Source organism: Ictidomys tridecemlineatus, chromosome 1, assembly GCF_052094955.1.
Source record: "Ictidomys tridecemlineatus isolate mIctTri1 chromosome 1, mIctTri1.hap1, whole genome shotgun sequence".
NCBI classification, from domain to species: Eukaryota; Metazoa; Chordata; class Mammalia; order Rodentia; family Sciuridae; genus Ictidomys; species Ictidomys tridecemlineatus.
Window position 1 is genome coordinate 222,819,481 of NC_135477.1, and position 18,249 is coordinate 222,837,729.

General features: G+C 36.7%; 1 non-coding gene across 1 annotated transcript; it reads right to left on the minus strand.

The window, feature by feature from the left end:
- Positions 1–11,957: 11,957 nt before the first annotated feature.
- Positions 11,958–12,067, minus strand: LOC120885962 (U6 spliceosomal RNA). The gene has a single exon (XR_005728751.1). It is a non-coding gene; the product is annotated as a U6 spliceosomal RNA (small nuclear RNA).
- Between the last annotated feature and the right edge of the window lie 6,182 nt (positions 12,068–18,249).

Sequence of the window (18,249 nt, forward strand, 5' to 3'; positions counted from 1 at the left end):
CAATTTATTGTATGTCCTTTATGTCAACTTCCAGTAACTGTTGTTTTTTTCCCCCATAAAGACAGAGCCTGCCGATATTTTTTTTTATGGAGACATTGCAGAAGGATCACGAAATTTTGCCTAATCAATTTTTTTCCTGTAATGGTTACAAACTGCTAATTTTCAATTCCAACAATCTTTCCAAATTCACCACTCAGCATTTGCCATTCTCCTATAAACAAGAGGTTTCCTTTCTTCTTCATTCTTTATCTTTATTTATTACCAATATGAATTAGTTCCTTTTTCCCCTCCCCCAGGGGTTTATATTTTATTACTGTTCAGGAATTTTCTGCTCAATTTGTCCAGATTAGGCCAGTGGTGGTCCCTTTAAGTTGGATGTAGCAATCCTGTACATTGTGTTTTTGGAGGGTGTTTGTTTGTTTACTTTGTTTATTGAGATGTTATAAACTCATTATACCTATCCTACCTCAACCAGTTCATTTCAGGGAGAAATTGTATTATAAACTGTTAGCTTTCCATTACTGCAGAAAATACTTGCGATAATAAGATTCTAAAGAGAAAAGATTTATTTTGAATCACAGTTTTAGAAGTTTCATTCTATGGTTGGTTGGCCCTATTGCTTTTGGGTCTGTGGCAGAGTTTCACATTACAGTGGGGGACACATGGTGGAGCAAAACAGCTCCACTGTTGTGGGACATGGAGAATAAAAAAGAGACTGGGGTCCCAGAACCTACTTTGACAATATGCCCCAATGACCCAAAACCTCTGAGTAGGCCCTACTCATGTTCCATCACCTCCCAATATTACCATGCCAGTAAACAAGTCCAATAGTGTCATGATAGAAAAAAACTGGGCTTTGGGAGCACATCTTAAATCCAAATTACAACATTTCTTCCTGGGTCCCAAAGATTCATGTCCATCTCACAATGCAAAAGTGCATTTATTCCTTCTTTAAGAGTCTCTAGAATCTTCACTGTTCCAGCATTGCTCAAAAGTCCAAAGTATCCTGTGAAACTCAAGACAAACTGAGTTATGAGCCCTTCTAAAAATAAAAGTTACATATTTACAAGATGCAATGGCACAGGGTAAACATTCCTATTCCAAAATGAAGGAATGGTAAGATAGCAAGGAAAGACTAGACTAAATCAAGACCAAACCCAGCTGGGAAAACTTGTAAGTCCTAAATATCCATATGTAGCACTTGGGGCACACTGTGGAGAGATGTGGGATCTGAAGGTTTTGAGCACTCCACATGGCCACTCTCTTGGGTTGACTTTTGCATACTGCTTACAACTTCCTTCAACAGGTATTCCACATTCCTAGTATTTCTATCTTCTTGAGGTCTTCATTACAACTTTAGCTTCAGTCTCACAACTCCATGAATTGCCCTATCAGTAGCTACATGCAGGGACTGATTCTACCACAAACCGACCCCAAAGGTTGTTCTTTGAAATTTTAGAATCTTTAATGATCTTATAACTCTTGCATTCTGCATGCCTGTAAAAACAGCATGACATGGATGACACCAATGTCTTTCACTGTCATGAGAGAAGACATGATTCCAAAGAAGAGTCCAAGGAGTTACCAGAGAGAAGGAGGGACTTGAATCAGGACCAGCAGTGTTTCTAGCATACGTGATAGAAAAGAATTTCAGCATGCACTAGTTCAAGATAATTACTTCAGAAAGTAGATACATATTCAAGGGAGATAGGGCAAATTGGGCAAATCTCAAGAAAGAAATCTTTGGAGTAAACCAATGAATATCCTTTCATGGAGAATGCTAGCTATTTCCAGAGGAAGAGATAGTGACCCATTGATGTGGAGGGATGGTTGATAGTGGCTAAACTAAAGGTGGAGGCTGAGTAGAGCTACAAGATTCTTGTCAGCTTTCCCTGTGCTTACACATTGCTCTCATGTCAAAAGGGTATAGATTGAAAGAAGAGGCCAAGGGCAGGATGCTCAGGAGTTGTAATTGTTCATGGGTGCTTTCTGCATTTCAGCGGATCATGGGTGTTTCCTTTGAGACTCAGCATCTCTCTCCCTTTATTCTCAAGTTTCTATTTTACCACAAGCATGAGCCATACCTGAACCAGCTGAACTATGGCTGTAGTGAATTCTGAGTACCCTACCACCTGATAGATACAGATCTGTTGTAGTCAGCTTTTTCCTTGCTGAGACCAAAGGACCTGACAAACCATGTATAGGAAGAAAAGTTTATTTGGGCTCATGATTTCAGAGGTTAGGTCTGTAGCCAGTCAACTCCATAGCTCTGGGCCTGAGGTGAGGCAGAATCGTGGTAAGGGCATGGCCCAGGAAAGCAGGACATGTTAACTAGGAAGCAGAGAAAGAGGAGGTATTTCCACACAGCAGGGACAAAATATAAATCCCAATGACAGCCCCTAGTGATCTACTTCCTCTGTCACAGTTACCACCCAGTTAATCCATATCAGAGGATTAACTCACCGATTAGGTTATACTGCTTATAATCTAATCATTTCACCTCTGAGCATTCTTGCATTGTTTCACACATGAGCTTTGGGGGAGACACCTCATGTCTAAACCATGAAGTTCTGCTCCTGGCCTCCAAAAGCTCATGCTCATGTCATGATACAAAATACATTTAGTTCATTTCAAGAGTCCCCATAGCCTTAACAGTTCTAGCATTTCCTAAAAGTCCAGTCCAAGTCCAAAATCTTCTCTGAGACTTGGATGTTTTCCCCTATAAAGGTCAAAAGCAAGTTATATATGTCCTATATGTAAACATTTCCATTCCACAAGGGAGAAATAGGGGCCTAGCAATAAGGGACAATACCAAAGCAAGACCAGGAAAGAAGGCCTGAAGCTTCACTTACAGACTCTGGGGCCCATGGCATTGTGATGTTCTCCCCAAAGCACGTATGTAGCCCTGCCCCTATGGCCTTGCTGATTGCAGCTCACATGTCCTCTTTATTGGCTAATTTCTGCTTGATTACTGCAGTTTTCCTTGGCAGTCATCCCACACGAGTGGCATCTCTTAATCTTGAGGATCTCCACTGAAGCCTCAGCTTCCTTTTCACACCTTCATGCATCACTCTCACAGGGACTCCAACCCTGCTACACTTTGCCTGGTCTTCCATGTCTTCCTTTGAAATCTTGGTAGAATCTTCCATGACCCTCTAACTTCAGCATCCGGAATTCCTGCAGAACCAGCACTGTGATTGATGCCAAGGTCTGTCACCATCTTGAGCAGCAGCCAAACCCGCTGGGACCATGATGAAACTGCCTCTGGGTGCTTGGGTGGGTAAGCATGGTGAAAAATTTTGCTAGGCCACCCTTGTGCAAGAAGTGTGCCCCCATTGTATCTTCTTAAATGAATTATTGTTTTTATATCCCTGAACCTGAGATGAGTGTGGTATTGCCAGTTCCTGAGATGTCCTCAAGCCATCTTTTCTTTTTTTAAATTTTTTTTTGTCTCTGTGCAAAGTAGTTAGCATCTCTTTAGTAACCATAGTGTCTTTAACAACAAGAACTTCCTTAGCCCCAATTTCACTCACACTTTTCTGGCAAAATTGAAAGTTTTCAAATATTTCTCCTTTGATTTCTGCTCCTGATTATCATAGCAAATGTGGCTAAAAACTGCTGCCTTGAAATGTCCTCTGCCTGATTAATTAGTCCATCACCTTTAAATTCAACCTGTAGAAAGTCTCAGGATATGGGAAAAATGTAGACAACTTAGCCAGAACAAAATATGAATGACCTCTAGTCCAACTTCCAGTAGAGTCTGTCTCCCCTGAAACCTCATGAGCCAATCTTTACTGTCCACATCCTCTTAGCATTCTGGTCTTTTGAGATTTCGGCAGAATTGCTCATTAAGTTCCTTTTACAACATTTTACAGCTTCTATAGTTTGCTTTTCTAAATTTTTGAAAATTTCTCTCCCTGCAAACTAGCATCAAAGGCTACTAAACCCATGGTCAGGTTAATCAGCAACAACCTCAGTTCTTGGTACCAATTTCTATTTTAGTCACCTTTTTCATTGCTGTGACTGAAAGACCTGACAAGAACAATATAGAGGAGGGAAAGTTTATTTTGGCTCATGGTTTGAGAGTTTCACTCCATGGTTGGCCAACCCCATAGCTCTGGGCCCAAGGTGAGGTCAGAACATCCTGGTAAAAGGATGTGGCACAGAAAAGCAGATTAGAACACTGAAACCAGAAAGAAGATAGAGATCTCCTCTCACATGGAACAAAATATAAACCCCAGAGATATTTCTCCAAAGACCTACTTCCTCCAGCTATACCCTACCCACCTACACTTACCAGCTAGTTAACCATATCATTGGAATAATCCACTTATTAGGTTATACATCTCATAATCTAATCACTTCTCTTTTGACATTCTTGCATTGTCTCACATGTGAGCTTTTGGGGGACATTTTATATCTAAACTATAACAAGATACTCCCCCAAAATAACACTCTAGTTGTTTCTGGACAAACAAATTACCCTGGGATTCTCTTTTCAAAAGACTTTGAGCATGAAAGTTGTTTTAGTCGGCTTTTTCACTCCTGTGACTAAAAAATATGACCAGAACAACTGTAGAGGAGGAAAAGTTTATTTGGGTATTTCTGGTTTCAGAAGTCTCAATCCATTCCTCAGGGCTTGAGATGAGGCAGAACAACATGGCAGAACAGTGTGGCAAAGGGAAACAGCTTACATGATAATCAGAAAGCAAAGAGAGAGAGAGAGACTCCACTCTCCACATACAAAATATATACCCCATAGCTACACCCCCAGTAATCCCCTTCCTCCAACCACACCCCACCTGCCTCCAGTTACCGCTCAGTTTACCTCCTCAAGGATTAATTCACTGATTATGTCAAGGCTATAATCCAATCATTTCTCTTCCAAACTTTAGTTTGCTGTTTCACACGTGAGCTTTGGGGAAACACCTCATATCCAAATCATAACAAAAGTCTTTGAAACAGATTTGTATTTCTACGTATCTGAGCCTATGATAACTATGAGTTGGCCATTTTCTGGGTTCTCTTCAGGGTTTTTTCTATTGTCCCAATGAAAGCACTTGACTTCTTTTTAATGGTGTTAATGTCCTTAGCAACTGCACCTGCCTAGCTGCAGGTTTAAATGTGATTCTTTTCTAGCCAAACTACAAGTTTTTCAAGTCTTTCAGCTCTGTTTCTTTTTGCTCCTGATTCTCACCTTAAATTGGGCTAAAAGCAACCAGTAATACCCATGGTACTACCTATATGCTTTCCTGCTTTTCTATCAGATAAACAAGTCCATCACCTTTAAGCTCAACCTCCCATAACAACTGAATACCCAGAATGCAGATAATCACTTTGCCATGGTTTAGCACAGACAGCCTCTAGTCAAATTCCCAAGAGTCCTCATTTTTATATGAAACATCCTCTGTGTAATCTTTACTGTACACATTTCCATAAGCGTTTTGGTCTGTTAAACTCCTCCTGGAATCATCCAGTAAGATCCATTTACAGGCTTCTAGGCTTTTGTAGGCCTGCTTCTCTAAGCTTTTCTAGATTTCTCCCATAAAACAGCTTCAAAGCTTCTTTACACTATTTCAGATATAGTTATACCAACAACCTCACTTCTCAGTACCAATTTTCTGTGCTAGCCAGTTTTCAATTACTGTAATTAAATACTTGAGATAATTTATAAAGAGGAATAACTTACAAACTGGCTTACAGTTTTGAAGGTTTCAGTCCATAGTCAGTTGGACCTTTTGATTTAGGGGCCTATGGTAGAATATTCATCACCTCATATACTTACATTTCTTTGTGCCAAGAGCAATTCAAAATCCTCTCTTCTAGTTATTTTGAAATAGTCAATGGGGAATGTGTGACAAAGCAAAAAAGCCACTCATCTCATGACTGAAATTCAAAGGGAGAAAAAGGGGGGTCCAGGGTTCTGATATTTCCTTCAAAGTCATGTCCCCAATGACCAAAAGACATATTAGTATTTCAAAGGTCTTAAAGTTTCCATTACCTCTCCATAACCCCAAATTAGGGACCAAGTCTTTAATATAAAACTATAGTACTGACCAAAATCTTCTTCTAAAATACATTGGTGTGATGCTGGAGTGTTTTTTTTTCCTTTTTCTTTTTTCTGGAAAAAATTAGGAAATTTTGTATATGTACATATTCAAATTTGTATACACACAAAGATATATACATACACATAACATATTTTAGAAATCATGAGTTTACATTGATACATTCAATTCTAACTGGTCTCACAAAAATTCTTTTTTTCCTTTTCTCATTTCACATTTGTATGTCCCTTCTTCCTTAGTGAAAACTTTAGCTCCCAAGAATATCAACACATTTATTCATTTGATCAGTCTTATAAATCATCCAAATTTGTTTTGGAATCTTGTTGTCCATATCACTACATAAAACAAATATAACAACAACAAAAAAAGAGTTTAATGATTCATTTGAAATTCTCCCCCACTATCCAGCCCCATCCAATACTGTAAATATAAAGTCAAATGCTGTGTTCAAAGTAACTTGAATAAGTTCTTTCTTTTCTTTTCACCCTGGTTATGGTTTTAATTATAAGTACATGTGGGATCATTTGTTTCAGTTTGCTTTACATTTTAGGATTTCTTTTTTTCTTCTCATCTTTATTGACTTATTTTTTAAAAACATGTAAAATGTCACATGCTGCCCCTTTTTATGCCTATGCCTTAGAGGTCAAAAATTTCATTATTTTCTTTGTTACACAAAAAGTAAAACTATATGGTGTGTGTACGGGTATAATGTATGCATATGTGTACAGATCTCTATATCTGTATATATAAGTATGTATAATGTATATTATGTATACATGTATATACACACATACTTTGTAATACCTGTTTTTCCAGTAGATAATGATAACTCCTAAAAAAATCACTCCATATCAATCCTTACAAAAGTTTTTTGCTCTTTTTCTTTAAACATGTAAATAATACCTGATTGTGTGGATGTTCTGTAGTTCACTCAGCCAATTTCTTTTTTCAAATTTTGTTTTTAATTGACACATAGTGATTGTACATATTTATGAAGTAGAGTATGACATATGAATAGATGTACATATTGTGGAATGATTAATTGGGTTAATTAACATATTCATCACCTCACATACTTACATTTCTTTGTGCTAAGTTAAATCTCCTGATTCTCAAAATCCTCTCTTCTAGTTATTTTGAAATAATCAATGCAATGTAGTTACCATAGATAGTCACCTTATTGTGCAATAGGACACCAGAACTTATTTTTCCAAAATTTAACTTTTTATCAATCTGACATTTTGATAGTTTCCAATATTGTAAAATTATGTTTAATTCTGTGGCTAATCACTTTATGTATATGTTTGTATTTTTGTGAGATGAAGCTGTGTCTTTCAGATAAATTCCAACAAGTATGACTCCTGAGTCAAATAGTAAATTTACATGCATTCTGTTATATATTTCTTTTCATAGGTGCTAGAGATTGGATCTTGACTGTTCCTGGTCTGATGCTATTAGGAGGTGGAGCCTAATATGAAATCCTTAGGTGTTAGGGGTGTGCTTTTGAAGGAGATAGTGGAGCCCTAGGTCCTTCCTCTAATTCTTTTGTTTCCTGGCCCTGAGGTGAGAGGTTTGTTCCACTGTGCATCGCCATTGCCACCTTGCATCCCCACCAAAGGCCAAGAACAATGGGCCTACTCAGTCATGGATTCGAACCTCTAAATCGGGAGTCAAAAATAAACCTTTTGTAAGTAGCTACCTTAGGTATTTTCTTATAGCCACGAAAAGCTGATTAACAAATAAGCCATTTGGCATTCCCAATAGCAATATACAAGAGTGCTTATTTCTCCATTGCCTCAACAACAAAGTATACTGTGTACTTTTTACCAATTAAATGGATAAAAATATAGCAGCTTAGGGTACTTTTGAGTGTGTGTGACACTGGAGATTGAACACAGGGGTGCTCTACCACTGAGTTATATTCCCAGGCCTTTTATTTTTGAGAAAGAGTCTTGATAAGTTGCTGGGACTGGCCTCGAACTTGTGCTTCTCCTGCCTCACCCTCCTGAGTTGCTGGGATTATAGGTGTATGCCACCATGCCTGGCTCCCAGAGTGGTTTTAAATCGCATTTTCCCTAATTATAATTGAAATTATGTTTTTATCAACCACTTTCGTCTCTTCTTGTGAACTTGTCTATTCATGACTTTTGCCTATTTTTCTATAGAAATTTTTGTTCTTTCTTCCCTCAACTCTTAAAAATCCTTAGTACATTTGGAATTGGCCCTTTAATTGTGATTTACCTTGGAAATATTTTCTCCCAGTTATGTGTTTTAATTTTTTAAGTATCTGATAGAGATATTATCTCCTCAGTTTTTTTTAATTTAGTATTTTAAATGGATTTTTATATGCAAACTTTAGGATCAAATTATTGAGAGTCATTAAAGAAACATTGAATCTTTTACTGGGATCACATTATATTTATAAATTAACTCAGGGAAAACCAACATCTTCATGATGTTGAGATGTCCTATCAAAAGGATAATAGTAATACATATACACTTATGATTACAGCAGCACCATTCACAATAGCCAAAGTATGAAACCAGCTTAGATGTCCATCAATGGATGGATGAGTAAAGAAAATGTGGTATATATATATATATATACACACACATACATACAATGGAGTTTTATGCAGTTATAAAGAAGAATGAAATTATGTCTTTTGCAGGAAAACAGATTAAACTTGAAAGCATTATGTTAAGTATAAGCTAAATTTAGAAAGTTCTTTAATTTAGAAAGTTCTTTAATTTGTGGAAGCTAGAGAGGAAAAGGGGGAAAGATGAGGGTATCTTATGGATATTGAAGGGAGATCAATAGTGTGGAACAAGGGACCAGGGGGAGGGAAAGAGCAGATCGAAAGAGGTGGTAGTGGGTAATGAAACTGAACAAATTATATTGTTGTATTGTGTGCATGTATGAGAATGTAACAAATCCCATTGTTGTGTCTAATTATAATGCATCAAACATTTTTTAAATGTCATGATTAATTTTCTCTCCATATTTGATTAAGTTGCTTTTTGGTAACAGCAACTTAAGTGGAGTATGATCATATATTTTACATGTAAACACAAAATTTTGAGGAGAGTTCTCACAAAATGAAAAAAATATATATATTATCTTTTTAAAATCCTAATAAAATGACATTTCTGATTTTTTAAAAAACTAAGGATATCTCCTCTTTTCTAGTCTGTTTTTGTGTCTTTCGGGAATGTTTATAATTTTCTTCATAGAAGTTTTGGACATTTCTTATTAAATTTACTTCTGTATATTTTATCCTTGATATCCTTTATTACTATTACAAATGGGGTTCTCTCATTTATTTTCTCTTCTAACTGGTTGTCATTTGTGTATATGAATGCTATCTGGTTCTTTTATTGGGTAAACACATAGCATAAAATTCACCATCCTATCCATTTTTGAGTGTATTATCCAGTAATGTTAAGGATATTGATATTGTTGTGAAATGTATTTCCAGGACTTTTTTTTTTAACCTTATAGAAATCATCCCTGGTCTTTACCTTACATGGTTCCTAGAAGTATATTCAACAGAATGTGGTAGACTCCCAAAACTCTGACATTCAGGAAGTTGTCACTCTCAGGCTGGTCCACACTCAACCTCCAGCGCTTGTCAAAATTGCCATCTAAGTACTCCTGCTAGTTTATGGCTGCATTAACTTTCCAAGTTAAACTGGTTTTGGCCATGGCTTTCTCTCCAGTTATCTCAGGGGTCCAGGGAAAATTCCTAATTTTCAGCTTGTCTACTTGTATCTTATAAGGATGTAAATGAAAACTTCTTACGTTTTGATATATTGGAGCCCAAACAGAGTACTTCACACTTCTAAAAGTTGGTGCAAAGATATTCTGACAACAGAACATTTGAGAACCATCGCTTTATGTTATCATTTTCTTATTTTTTAAGATTAAAAAAAAAGAATTTTTAAAACCAACCTTTTAGCATTTGATTATTGCTCTTTTCTTCTCTGGAATTTTATTATTCTCTCCATATCTCTTTAAGAGCTGTAACCTAAAACAAAGTGCTCTATGGACTTGATCCTTCAGAAGCTTAACTGAAGCAATTCTTTACCTACTCCACATGTGTCCTCTGTCAGTAGAGTAACATGGCATTATGTGCTCCTCAGTGTCCTCAGTTATGTATTTACTCAACTCATCTTACAGTTCTCGGTTAATTACCCTTTGCCACCTCATTTATAGCAATCTTCTTCTTTTTTGTGGAGAGTTCAATTATTCCTGTCTTGCATTTGTGTAATTTATGTTCCCCAGAGCACTCCCCTGTGTGCCTTTGGGGGAGCTACCATCGTAAGCGAGTCTAGAGCTTGCCACTAACTGCAGCACATACTACTTCAAACACATGGAAAGCTCTAAGGAACCATTTAAGAGCTTTACATATTTACAGTAATTTTCCCTATTTACTAAATAGGTAAACTGGTGTCAAAATAATTTTGTTTGGTTTTCATATTTGTTGCCTTTACTTAATATTAACAATTTAAATTGACTGGCTTATGTTTTTGTCAATTACTCTCATAATTACATGTACATTACTTATTTAGAAAGGTATAATACAAACCCTTTAACTTAGTAATCAGAGGCTAAAATAAACCATTTATGAATTATATCATTGTTATAAAAAACAGAAAATGATGTTCATCCTGAAGAGGTGATCGGTCAAAATATAAAGATCTGTTTAGTGAACATTTTTTTCTATTATAAATATCATTTCTTCATTCATACATACTTTATCAAGATAAGATCTTCAGATTCAAACTCTTTTAGGAGCTGATAGTTATGTATTGTTTTAGTCCGCTTTTTCACCACTGGGATCAAAAAACTGACAAGAACAATTAGTAAGAGGAGAAAAAATTTATTTGGGGGATCATGGTTTCAGGTCTCCACCCATAGATGGCCAACTCCATTTCTTGGGGCTCAACATGAGGCAGGACATGATGGCAGAAGACTGTGATGGAGAAAAGTAGCTTAAAACACCATACCAGGCAGGAGAAAGAGAGAGAGGGAGAGAGAGAGAGAGAGAGAGAGAGAGAGAGAGAGAGAGAGAGAGAGAGAGAGAAGGAGGGAGGGAGGGAGAGAGAGAGAGAGAAAGAGAGAGAAAGAGAGAGAGAGAGAGAGAGAGAGAGAGAGCGAGCGAGAGCGAGCGCAAGAGCTCTCTACACAACAAGACAAACTATACACTCCAAATGCACATCCCCAGGGACCCACCTTCTCCAGCCACACCATACTTCCTCACAGTTACCACTCGGTTAATCTTTGTCAGAGGATTAATTTGCTGATTAGGTTAAGACTCCCAGAACCTGATCGTTTCACCTCTAAACCATCTTTCATTGTCTTATATATGAGATTTTGGGGGACACATATCTAAACCATAACAGGTGCTCATATTGAAAAATGCCTGTAGATTTTATGTTGTAATCTTATTGGCAATTTTCTTGAAAGATTTTATTTACATGTAAATTTGAATGAGATGCTAGTAACAAAATCAACCATACCACATTACTCTATATCCACACATTGTTTCCAAGTGATTGCTCATTCATAAAATAATTACTTCAAGAATTTACAACTGGTCAGCGAAGTTCTCCATTTTTAAATTAATTTTTATTTGTTTTAATTTCACTTTGATACTTAATACAGAGATGGAGCATAATTTCTTATTCTTCCAGTTGTGCAGATGTGGAATCCACTGGTCATATCGTTAGTTATATATGTACATAGGGTGACGTCTGATTCATTCTACCATCCCTCCTATCCTCTTACCCCGCTCTCCTCACTTCACTTCCCTCTACCTAATCCAAAGTAACTCTCTTCTTCCCTAGCCACCCCCTTACTGTTGGCATCCACATATCAGAGAAAACAAAAATATGGAACACTTCACGAATTTGCATGTCCTCCTTGCACGGGAGCCGTGTGAATCTTCTATGTGTTGTTCTAATACAGCGAAGTCCTCTTTATTCTCAATTATAAGCATAACTTATGCTAAGACTGAAGAAAGAAGCAGATAGTTGAGAAGAAACATGATTGAACAAAGAGGGTATAATCTGATGGTAATAAACTGGGGGATCTTTCAAGGCCTGTTTGTTCAGATTCTTCTTGGCCTCTCTGTGTGGCATTCCTTTCTTCCGGGTATAAAGCAGGACATCCATCACCTGGAGGTCTTTTGGTTACAGAGTTGGGGCCTTCTGAGAAACTGAGGCAGTGCAAACACCTACCCTTCAAACCTCGATTCTTGCAATCAACTCAGATTTCAGACATATGAGTTGATTGCAAGGATAGGAAAATGGAAACGGGACACACTCAAGGGAGAAAGTGGGTCCCCTCAGGAGAGGGACAATGTGTCCTTCCTGCACTCCAGTTTTATCCGGGATCCCAGAGATGTTTCCAGAGAGTCCCACCCAGGTCCATCTTTTGATTTTTGGCTGATAGCAGGGTGACATCAGACTTTCAAGTATCAATTGCCATGACAATTCTAGATCACTTTGGCCTATGCTGAGCAGTTCTAACTGGATTATTAATCATTTTTACAGTTTTTTTATGGTTAGGAGGAATTATCTTCCAGAATCTGGTCTGCGAAAAGGATCATTAAAATTTCTCCCTTCAAAGTAACTTGATTTCCTCTTATCAACTTATTTCCTTCCTGCATTTCCTTGTAGATTACAAGTAGTTGGCCGAGGAAGGTGACATATCTTATCCACTTAGGCCAGGAAGGACTGCAGGTAAATTGCTTTTTGACAAAGAAAGCACAGGGGATAAGCATAGTGGGCCCATTTTATCAAATTGTTCTGTGAACCTCCTATTCCCACCACCCTCATCTGTCCCTCCCCAAACATTATGACTGACTTTCAGTGAAGGTCCTTCAAAGAATGACCTTTCTAGGTCTTACGGCTTGATTGGGAGAAAGAAGTTCTAATTTCTATGACCTGCCTTGGAGGAGAGGAACTCTGGTATCAGTGACACTCATTGGGGAAGAAAGGACACTTCCACTGCCCTTCAGTTGGAAGAAATTCAACATGCCACAGTATCATACTTTGGGGTATCATCCTCTGAACCATGAAAACACCTAGCAATCTATACCAATGTGTAACTGTTGAGCCTATAAAAACTGTTCCTTTAAAAAATTATCGGCCTCCTCCATTTCTTATTTACCACCTCCTCTTCTTCATTTGCTGGAAATACTTTTCCCAAGAGGCTATTCTTGACCCCTTCTTTCTCTTTCTCACAATCTTGCCCTTATTACACTATTTACTCCCAGAGCTTTAATTATTACTGAATAGCCAGTAATTCTGTCCAGTTGGCTAAGCTCCAGACCCACATTTCCTATTGTTTATTATGCACCTTTGGCTGGATAGCTCTTTGGCATTTTGCAGTTGATATAACTAGAAATAAATTCATATTCCCATGCATAGGTTTATAAACAGAAGGCCAAATTACAACAAAAAGCAAATGCCTCATCAAATAAGGTATGTTAAGAATTTTTCTCTGTTTTGTTTTTCATAATAACGGAAACTAAAGAAGTATCTTATTCCTTGGTTTTTGCAGAGGCCAGTTTTGAGTAATACTTCTTCCAATATTTCTTCATTTTGCCTGGCTCCACATGGGCCATCCTAGTCATGGTACAAACGATTGCAGGGATGGAAAAATCTGACTTTTGGATTATTCTGTACGTGAATTCTGACAATATGATATTCTCTACCGAGTAAGACATTAATTCAAGTAACTTAGGTTGCAGTATTCTGACTTATCTTCCCTATAAATGTATTTCTGGATACAAAAAGAAGTAACAAAATCTTGAACTTCATGTGTATGGTTTGTTGCTAGTGGAGTTAGAGCAGCAAATTAAAAACTATTGTGTGTGTATTACCGGGTAGAGCAAATGATTAAATTCACTGGTGTTAGAAATGGGTGGAGTGGAGGGAAGAACTCTAAGCTACTAGGCTGGAATTGGTTATCATGACATTGTGTGTGTGTATGTACAAACTCTGTCCACAACATGGGCCTGTCAGTGTACCAATGAGAACCTCTTCGTCTCGATTTCTACATATTAATTTCCATTAAAATGAAACATAGCTCCTTTGAGAAATGACTGATTCTAGGTAGAGAGGGAAATGTACAAGAAAAATCTTGAAGGTATTCTTCCAAATATCAACAAAGTGTCCCAAATAGATGAAGAAACATAAATAACATAGGAGTCAGTTTGAAGGAGCTCCCAATGGCCAACTCTGAGCCACTAAACATGACAATAATAAACAGAATTTTGCCCAGAATTCAGGTGGAAAAAAGCAAAATATAATCAGTGATCTTTGGGAGAAAATATGTTATTAAAATTAACACATTGTTACCAAGTACCATAGTGTCACACTTTATTTGCGGAATCTACATCACATGCTTCCTCCAATAATGAAATCTCCTGGATGCATTCCTGTTAAATGCCTTGAACAATTGGGAATCCTGAAGCTTCTCATCAGTTTCCTACAGTTGCCATAGATCCCAGTTTTCAGTTTCTTCAGACTAGATCTGCCTTCAAACAGAGTCAAAGAACAGTTGGATTGCTTCTCTATTCATGGGTGATTAATTAAATCACAAATCAGAATCTATTTTTTCCTTTCAATTTTGTGTTTTAATTTAGGATTTAGACTTACTACTCATAATAATTTTACATGGAACATTTTCAATTTTTGAGAATTTATGGGAAATTATTTTTAAGTTATTAAAGATAGAGCACATCAATTTTTTTAAGAAATTGAGTCCTAAAATGACAAAATTCATTTGTAAAATACTTTGAATGTTCAGTGTGATTTTTAGATGAGTGTAAACAACTTTAACTTTAAATAGTTGTTGAATCGAGTCCCAGTAAATATCTACTTATAGTTTCCAAGAGATACCAGATGAAAACCAGAAGAGAATGGGACATACCAGCTTTGGTTTGCATTCAGAATTGTCTAAACAATCAACCAATCATGGTTTATTGAGTTTTCCTGAGTGTATGGCTTTGTGGAAGATATTGAGAAAGAAATTACATTTCTTACCCTTCTAGTCACTCATAGTCTGACAAGAAAGGTAAAAGTTTACGTATTAAGATATAAAAGTAAAAACCTTGAAGTCATCTCAGTGTTTAAAAAATGGAAGATTATAAAGTCTAGATACTAATTAAATACCCTGTTGTAGAACCATGTCATAAGAAAGCAAAGAACTAAGTGAAAAAAAAGTGTTTTATATTAATTAGTGTAGTTTTCTTTCTTTTTAAAGTACAATGCAACTGGAACTTTATTTTATAAAAGCAAAAAAAATGTACATACACAGAAAAATTACTGGAAGTATATCAATTGTAAAACAATGATTATTTCAGGAAGGTATTATTTATGATCATATTCTCTTCTTTATGAATTTCTGTATCAAATTTTTTTGCAACATTTTCATCTTCAGAACATAAATATTTTAGATAGTTAACAGTACAAAGCAATACACACTAAGCACCAGAGGAATTGTTAGTTCTGTGAGACTGACTTCATTGGGCTGAAACACTCACGAGTGACTTCCAATTCTAGAAGGCAATTCCCACACAGCACGTTCATTGCGCAAGGCCTTGCGTAGCACAGGAATGTTCTCAATAAACACTTCAACAATTAGGCTATTAGTGCCGAACAGTCACTCTGACTACTTCATTAAATCTTTACTTACCCCATTGTGAAGATGAGGAAACTGAGACTGTAAGGAATGTAATTAATTTTATAAGGATCACCAAGCTGCTAAATGATTGAACCACAATTCAAACCAAAGTGGCTGAACTCTACTAAACTATACTAAATCACAAGCCACTATTAGTGGAATATAAACTCTCTGTTCATGAGTTACATAAGAGCAGGGACCACTGTGACCCCAGTGTATTACATAGTATATAGTAAACACACACACACACACACACACAAATCCCTTAATTCCATTGGTGAATGGATTTTTCTTTTTCTGTTTTTTTTTGGTTTACAACCAAAAATCAGATTACATAAATGTGGGGATCAGATTCAGGATTCAGTCAGTAAAAATAATAGCTTGATTCCTATAGACATGATCAATTAAATTGTTAGCACTAAAAATTTGAAATTAAGATAGTGTGAAAGAGTAAGGCGGATGATATTAAAGGTAATTAAAACATTTTTTATACTGACATTTAAGTTTCTCACTGAAATATCTGTGGAATTTCTTTTCTTTTGGCTAAACTAATACAAATGTATTTCTCAAGTTCTAGAGGCTGGGAATTTCAAGATTCAGGTGCTTGATGCAGTTTCCAGTGAAGGATCTGCTGGCACTGGGCTAGTTATCCCATGATGGATAGACAGATACCTCTCTCCCTCTTCTTATCAGGCCACAGTCCTATCAGATTAGAACGTCATATTTATGATCTTATTTAAGAATTTTTTTAAAAATTATTTTACTTTTAATTGGTTAATAAAAATTTGTACATATTTCTGAGGTACAATATGTTTTGGACTATACATGGAATATACATTTGGGTATGGTCAATTAGAGCCATTTAACATAATTTCAAAAGACACTAATCTTTTTTTGTTGTTTTTTATTTTACGTATGTATGTGCATACATACATACCAGGGATTGAACCTAGGAGCACTTAACTACTGAGCCACATCCCTAGCCCATTTGTTTTTTATTTAGAGACAGGGTCTTGCTTAGTTGCTTAGGGCATTCTTAAATTGCTGAGGCTGGCTTTGAACTTGTGATCCTCCTGCCTCAGCCTCCAGAGCCACAGGGATTACAGGCATGTACCACTTACCAGGGTTTTCTCAAAATCTACTTTCACAATGTCTATTATCATGGATATTCAGGAAGCTGATGCAGGAGGACTGCAAATTCAAGGTCAGCATGGGCAACTTTGGGAGACCCTCTCTCAAAATTAAAAAAAAAAAAAAAGAGAGAGGGGGCTGGGGATGCAGTTCCATCCTCCATATGGTAGTGGTTGGGGAAGACCTACTCAAGAGTGTAGTTGCTAAGAAACCTTCCTCAGCAATTTTTAATAACCTTGTTGGGGCTGGGGTTGTGGCTCAGCAGTAGAGCGCTTGCCTAGCCTGTGTGATGTCCTGGGTTCAATCCTCAGCACCACATAAAAAAGTTAATAAATAAAAACAAAGGTATTGTGTCCAACTACAACTAAAAAATAAATATTAAAAAAAAGAATAACCATGTTATTGAGTCTGGCCACTGCATTGTACAGTAATGTCTTGAACTCACTCTTCCTATCCAACTTAAAATATGTATCCTTTCACCAACATGGTAATAGCATTCTGTGCTTTGCTTCTATGAGTCAAAAGTTTTATTTCATTTTTTAAAGAATTTTATTGCGGCTGGGGCTGTAGCTCAAGTGGTAAAGTGCTTGCCTCGAATGTGTGAGGCACTGGGTTCAATCCTCAGCACCACATAAAAATAAATAAAGATACTGTGTGTTCATCTACAACTAAATATTTTTTAAAAAAGAATTTTATTGTGTATATTTATGGTACACAAGATGTTATGGTATACATATAGATGGCAAAAAATTCACTATGATGAAGCAAATTAAATCTACCATTTCAATTAGTCCCACACTTGTGTGACAATAGCAGCAAAAATATACTCATCTAGCCTGAATCACAACTATATTAGTTTTACTACTTGCAGTTCTCAAGTTGTACATTTCAACTCTCCAGACTCATCGTCCAATGAACTTGCTACTTTGTATCCTCTGACTTAACATCTCCCCTTACCCTCCCAAGGAAACCAAACCACTGTCCTTTGTCTCAGTATATCAAATTTTATTTTTAGATTTAAAATATAAGTGAGATCATGTAATATTTTTCTTTTTGGCCTATTTCACTTAGCATAATGTCCTCTCATCTTATTCATATTGTAACAAATGCCAAGAGAGTGTGTGTGTGCTCTTACAGCACAGGTTTTTTTTTATCCATTCATCCACCAATGGACACATTGGTGTGTGTGTGTGTGTGTGTGTGTGTGTGTGTGTGTGTATTATTGTGAATAATGCTGCAGTGAACATGGAAGTGTGAATATCTTTATGAGGTGATGGTTTAAAATTTCCTTTGGCTACCTGCCCAGAAGAGGAGTTGCTAGGTCACAGAGCAGGTTTGCTTAAAATTTCTTTG